We start from the raw sequence: 7484 nt of genomic DNA, 5'->3' as shown, positions 1-7484 counted from the left end.
CTTATTACATATCAAACAAAAACTTTTGAAGATATTTTTATATATTTTTCTTAGAGTGACAGAAATTATCTTTTCGTTGTGTATACTCACAAAGTATTATATGAAATATTTTGAAGTTATTTGAGCAACAATTAATAAAGTAAAGAGGGCTGAGTAATTAATTCTCGGTCAGCTATTTGACCTATTACAATATTTTATTTTAAATGTTTGTCATCTTGTCCCTTAGGTTTTTTTTTTTTCTTTTCATTGATATATGTGTGTATCTTGTTTATGGATTTATTGACTAAGAATAAATGGTTGAAGAGTTCTGAGAAAACAAATTCTCTTTTCTTAAAGAGGCACTTTAGACGAAAGTGTTGTTGTACTACCTAACAACTCGCATGGGCCATGTATATGACTGTCATAGGAAACCAATAAATACAATTTTAATTTTACCTTCATCTACTTCACTCCTCTCCTGGGTCAGGTCTTTATATATATGGGTTGCATTTCTCCCATGCTGGAATCCATTAAGTGCATAAAAGTAGCACCTGCATGCCTGAGACCAAAGCAGGTGAAGGTGAAAGTATAAGTGCCAAATGGGATAATTATGGTAGCCATAGGGATGTCTCCTTTGGCGACGGGCACTTGGAAATAACCTTTAAGAAGATCTAATTTATAGAAATATTTTTCCCCTGTGAAAATATTTTTAATCTCATTAATGGTCGGAAGAGGGTAGCCATCTGACACTTTGACGTTTTTAAGACGACCATAATCCACATAGGGCCTCCACATACCGTCTGCCTTGGCTATCATGTGTAAGGGGGAGCTGATTTCCTTCATACTTTATAACTCGCATTTTACATCGCTTCTAAGCACCTTCTGCAGCTGCAGGAGCTTGGGAGAGCTGCAAACACGAGCTGTGATACACCACGTGTGTTCAAGGCTTTTATAGAGGAATTCGAAGATGTCTTCAAGGAATACTTACCTGATCATCTCCCTGTGGCCCTCGAGCACAGGGTTGTCACCAGAAAAATTCAAAGTCACCAAGGAAGTGTTCTTTAACTTTGAGAGAGCAGGAATTTGCCAAAAAGATTCCTCACCCTGGGCCTCCCCCCTACACATAGTAGCCAAGGCAGATGTTATATGGAGGTCCTATGGGGATTACTGTCGTCTTACCGTCACAGTGCCAGATGGTTACCCTCTTCCGAACATTAATGATTTTACGAATAATATCGCAGGGGCAAAATATTTCTCGGAATTAGACCTTCTTAAAGGTTACTTTCAAGTGCCGTTCGCTTCAGAAGACATCCCTAAGACGGCCATAACTACCCCATTTGGCTCTTACACTTTCAACTTCACATGCTTTGTACTCAGGAATGCAGGTGCCATGTTTCAGTGCTTAATAGATTCCATCATGGGAGACATGCCCTTTGTCATTGTGTACGTCGATTATATACTTATCTTCAGTCCCACCTTCAAGCAGCTTGTTCAGGATGTCTGTAGAGTACTACAACGCCTTGAGGAAAATAATTTCATGGTCAGACCTGATAAATGTGAGTGGGTAAGGTCTTCAATGGAGTTCCTGGGGGCACAGAATCAACGCAAAAGGGATTTCTTCACTACCGCAGAAGGTGGCTGCCATCGAGAGTTTTCCTATCCCTAAGGACGTCAAAAGTCTTCAGGAATTTGTTGGAATCATAAATTATTATCGCCGTTTCCTACCGCATGTTGCAGAAATCATGGAACCTATATGGCGCCATTCAAGGGAAACTGAAGAAATTGATCTGGACGCCACTACTTCAGAAGGCATTCGATGAAACCAAGAGAGCCCTGGCCTCAGCTACAAGGTTGTTATATCCTTATCCTGATAGAGATCAAATTCCCACAACTGATGCCAGCAGCATTGCCATTGGAGGCGTGTTAGAGCAACAGATGTCGAGTGGGAAGCAACTACTTGCCTTCCTCAGTATGAAATTAACTGGCCCAGAGAGGAAGTATTCTACCTCCGACAGAGAGCTGCTTGCAGTTCACAAGGGCGTACGCCATTTCCACTATCTCTTCGAGGGTAGGCCCTGCATCACCCTGACGGACCATCTGCCTCTTGTCCACACATTCACTAAAGCCGCAGATGCATGGTCTCTCCGTCAGCAATGTCAGCTCTCAGCCATCGCAGAATTTCCCTGCCGGATTACATACATTAGGGGAAAATAAAATAAAGTAGCAGATGTCCTCTCACGGAATGCCAAAAACACAGTGCAACTTGAAGTAAACTACAATGATATCCTGGTATGTCAAGTGAATGACCAAGAATTAGTATACCTCCTTACATGCCGTTTCCTTTCGGACAGACTGCTTTACAAAATATGCATAATCTCTCTCACCCAATGAAGATCATGACAGATAGATATTTACGGAGGAATATGAAAAGTGATATAAAGGTTTGGTGTAGGGAATGTGTTTCTTGTCATAGGTGAAAGTAATTAAGCACATTGAACCTGGCGTGTGAGAATTTAAGTCATCAGCTAAATGTCTACCCCACATCCATGAGGATATAGTCGGTCTCCTGACACCGTCAGAGGGACACCGATATTTATTTTCGATAGTTGATAGAAATACAAGGTGGCCTAAGGTGGTCCCCTCCGTCAGATGACGGGTGAGTTGTACAAAGGCTCTTATTCAGTAGGTGGCTCGACACGGTGTCTCAGAAACCATTGGGAGTGATAGAGGAACAAGTTTCATGTCACGCCTCTGGGAGGCATTGGCTGCATTCCTGGGCATGTCCTTACGTCACACTAAATCATATAACCCAGAGGCCAATGGCATGGTTGAACGTTTCCACCGCAAGTTAAAAGCATCTTTTAATGCTAGATGTGTAGGTCAACACTGGCACCGCAACCTACCCTTTGTGCTATTGGGTCTCTGTACCACCCCATGCAGCACTTAATTTGTCGCCAGCTGAAGCATTTTATGGTCAAGTAATACAAATACCAGTAGATAACCTTCCAGGCAACAACAAGCCGCAGGGTTTGGCACACATACGAAAGACTATAGAAAATATAATTCCTGCAAAACTGTCGTATTTTGTTGTCACAAAGTTATGTGCCACCGAACCTTTCAATGTCCCTCATGTGTTCGTTCAAGTTGACAATCACAGCCCACCTCTCTCCCTCGTATGAGGGCCCATACAGTGTATTAGAAAGAAGTGAAAAAGTTTTCACAATTCAAATGGAGGGCCGTACTCCTTGGTTGTCTATTGACCACAAAGCAGGAAAACAGCTCCGCTAATTATGGGGGCATTGGGGTGGGGGTGGGGGGTGGGGGGGAGTCATGTACGGAACGAGTGTTGAGCATTCGATCCTCCAAGTAACTGAGGTCGTGTTTTTCTTCAATACTCTGTAATCCTTAGTTCATATCAAATGAACGCTTGTGCAGATATTATTATATATTGCTCTTAGAGAGAAAGAAATTACCTTTCCGTTAGTTATACTCACAAAGTACACTATGTGATATATCAAAGTTATTTAAGCAACAGTTAGAAAAGTAAAGAGGTCTGAGTAATTAATTATTGTTCTGCTCTTTCAACAATTAAAATATTTCATTTGAAATGTATGTCACCATGTTCCTTATGTTTTCTTCTTTTCATTGATATATGTTTGTATATTGTTTGTAAATTTACAGACTAAGAATAAGTGTTGGAAGACTACTGAGTGAACCCATTCTCTTTTCTCAAAATGGCATTTGACACGAAAGTGTTGTTTACTACCTACCCGCTAGCACGAGCCATACATGACACTGTCAGAGAAAATAAATAAAGACCCTTCCAATTTACCCGTATATACTTTGCTATCCTCCCGAGTAGGGTCTTTACAATGTATATTTATATATATATATATATATATATATATATATATATATATATATATATATATATATATATATATATATATATATATATATATATGTCTGACAACACTGAGATTTCCAAACAATTTTGCTTTACCCATGAGGTTAATTATTGCACTGTAATTGTTCAGTAGCAACTTTCCTCCTTGTAAGGGTAGAAGAGACTCATCAGCTATGGTAAGCAGCTCTTTTAGGAGGACACTCCAAACAAACCATTGTTCTTTAGGCTTTGATAGTGTCATAGCCTCTGTACCATGGTCTTCCACGATCTTGGGTTAGAAGTATCTGGCTTGAGCGTACATTTGGGCACAGTATTCTATCTTATTTCTCTTCCTTTTGTTTTGGTAAATTTTTTATATTTTATATAGGAAATATTCATTTTAATGTTGTTGCTGTTCTTAAAATATTTAATTTTTCTTATTTTTCCCTTCCTCACTGGGTTTATAACATCTTGCTTTTCCACCTCGAGTTTTAGCTTAGCAAGTAATAATATTATTATTTTGAGGAAAACTTTAACAAATCTTTAAAATCTGTTGGATATTGCTTCATTGCCATACCATGACTAATGGCAATACCATAACACTGATCTCTCTAAAGTGATATATAGACGGATTTATATATATAATTCCAGGCGAATTGATTTCCAAGTTTAGTTAATGTCTGATTTGTATTTTTCAGTCTTTCATTAAACTCCAATTCTATTGACCCTGTTTCATCGATTACTGTTCACAATTATTTAAATGATTCCCCCTATCTAATACTTTGTCCTTCCAATGATATTTCATCTTTCATTGCATATTCCGGACTCATTATATCTGTCTTTCTTCTGTTTATCTTAAGCCCAACCTCATGTGGTATTTCATGCGTTCTGGGAAGCAAGCTTGCGAGTCTTTTGGCAGCTTTCTAAAAAGGAGAGCATCATCAGAATACTCTAAGACCTCTAATTTCCTGTTACCATTCCAGTCCAATCATTATCTCCATCCCCAATGGTTTTGTGCATTACAATGATAAATAATATAGGCAATAACATTGTTCACTGGAAATTCATTTGATACGGTGCCCACTCACAAAGGCTTTTCATAGTTTACAAATGCCATCAAAAGTGGATTTCCATATTCTGCATATTACTGTATAATATTTCTCAAAATGAGAAATTGGTATGAACCACTACCTTTTATGAAATCCTGCATGTTCATCTCTCAGATTTTCATCAATCTTTCTCTCTAGTCTCTTTGGAATGAGCATACTATATATTTTCATAACAACTTAGCTAAGTATTATGCCTCTTTGGTTATTGTAATCAGGTATATCTCTTTTTTTTATATGTATCAACTCTCCTAACGCACATTCATCAGGATTTGCCTCTTCATGCCACATTCTATAAAATAATCTTGTAAGTATTTGGAGCGTCACTTCATTTTCAGCCAAAATCATATCAGATGTTATTCCATCGCATCTATGGACTTCCCATCTCTTGAGTTTTTCAATAATATATTCGACTTAAAACGCACTGAATTTATTCATGGCCATATCAACATCTTCCTTAGCTTTAAGAATATCAATCAAATTAATTCCCTCATACATCCTATTTATGCCTCACTGAAGTGTTCCATCCAACGTTGGTTTTCTGTATCTTCTGTTGTTATAACAGATCCCTCTCTTTTTTAATGGGTATGTACTTCTTTTTTGCCCCAGTAGAGATTTCATTAATGAATATATGAGCAATTCCCACACCGTAGCCACTCCCTAAATTCATAGCTTTGTCAGCCTCATCTTCGTTTCCCTTAAATATTCTCTCCAGTCATTTCTTGCTTCTGTTTAGACATCACTATACCAAAACTGGAATGCTTAGCATGTTCTACTTTATAATTCTCATTATTGTAGTTCTTCGGAAACTTTCAACAATCTATTTCTCTCTTTGTCTCCTTTTTTGTAGTATCCTAAGAATAAGTTGATATACATGGTTTTCTCCTTATAACTGCATGTCCCAATAATTCACTACCAACTGATAGACATATGTTATTAATTTCAATAAATTCTTCATCAATTGTCTGCTCTTGGTATCTCAAAGTCACAAAGACTGTAAATCTATTCCTACATTCAAATACAAATGTTTCTTTATACTCATCTTCCAGAAGCTTACTATGCATTTCAGACCCCGTGTTATACTGTTTTTCGCAAATATCTTCTATACAAACAACGGGATCAATGTGACATTTTGGCGCATCTTCTTTGACACAGTGTGCTAATTTATGACACTACACTGCGATGCCAAGTGTGATTCATTAATGAGCTTACTCTTGGCTTTCAAGCATAAGTTGGCGAGAGCCGAGTAGGCATTCGGACAATGGATATCCGTGACGTAGGTGTGACGCGTATAACATGCTCTCTCTCTCTCTCTCTCTCTCTCTCTCTCTCTCTCTCTCTCTCTCTCTCTCTCTCTCTCTCTTTCTCATGGATACAATTCCCACCTTTATCCATAAAAAAATAAGGCGCGTAATGAGTTTTTTTTTCCGCTAAATACTCATAACATACTGCCTGGAATCTTGATCAAGAGTAGGGTTGGAAGTGGATGCTAGAGTAGTGTGATCATTTCAAGATTTATTATTGATTTTTATTATTAAAATTAATTATTATTATCATTATTATTATTATAACCAAATACTTATAAATGCTTTATAATTAAGGGAAGTGGATGCTGTAAGTAAGGGAATTAGATGCTTACTTAATAGTTTAATATAGACCTTGACATCTAGCAGATATCTATGATTTGACAAATGAGGCAAACATGAGTATATAGTATACATTTTATTTCACTCTCCGTTCCTGCAGCCACGGGGTTAACGGCGTATCACGTATGCCATGATCTGCAGCCTTGGAGATACCTTCGTATACGTCTGAGTTTACTGGACTGCAGCCGTAAGCTCATCTCACAAAAAAAAAGAAATCTCGCTACTCCTCGAATCCCTCACCACCAGCAAACTATATACCTACGTTTGCCATCATTCACGCACGTTAGCTCGTTATCACCCTCCACATTACCCTCCCTCGCCTGTCACTCAAATATAAAATGACATATACAGTACCACATAATGCATATATATATATATATATATATATATATATATATATATATATATATATATATATATATATATATATATATATATATATATATATATATATATACTTTATAAATGGAGCATGCACTAGTGGTAGGTTTTTATGTGAGAGAGAGAGAGAGAGAGAGAGAGAGAGAGAGAGAGAGAGAGAGAGAGAGAGCTTGTTATACGCGTCACACCTACGTCACGGAGATCCATTGTCCGAATGCCTATTCGGCTCTTGCCAACTTATGCTTGAAAGCCAGGAGTAAGCTCATTAATGAAACATACTTGGCATCGCAGTATAGTGTCATATATTAGAAGACTGTGTCAAAGAAGCTCTGCCAAAATATCACACTGATCCCGTTGTTTGTATAGAAGATATTTGCAAAAAACATTATAACAAGGGGTCTGAAATGCATAGTAGTTTTATTCTATATACATTTCTGTTTGATTTTCAGTTTTAATTTCATTGTGGCAATAAGGAGCTGGTGATCT

Source organism: Palaemon carinicauda, chromosome 17 (genome assembly GCF_036898095.1).
Source record: "Palaemon carinicauda isolate YSFRI2023 chromosome 17, ASM3689809v2, whole genome shotgun sequence".
In the NCBI taxonomy this organism is placed as follows: Eukaryota; Metazoa; Arthropoda; class Malacostraca; order Decapoda; family Palaemonidae; genus Palaemon; species Palaemon carinicauda.
The sequence above is the reverse complement of the archived record's forward strand: the minus strand, read 5'-3'. Positions refer to the sequence as shown.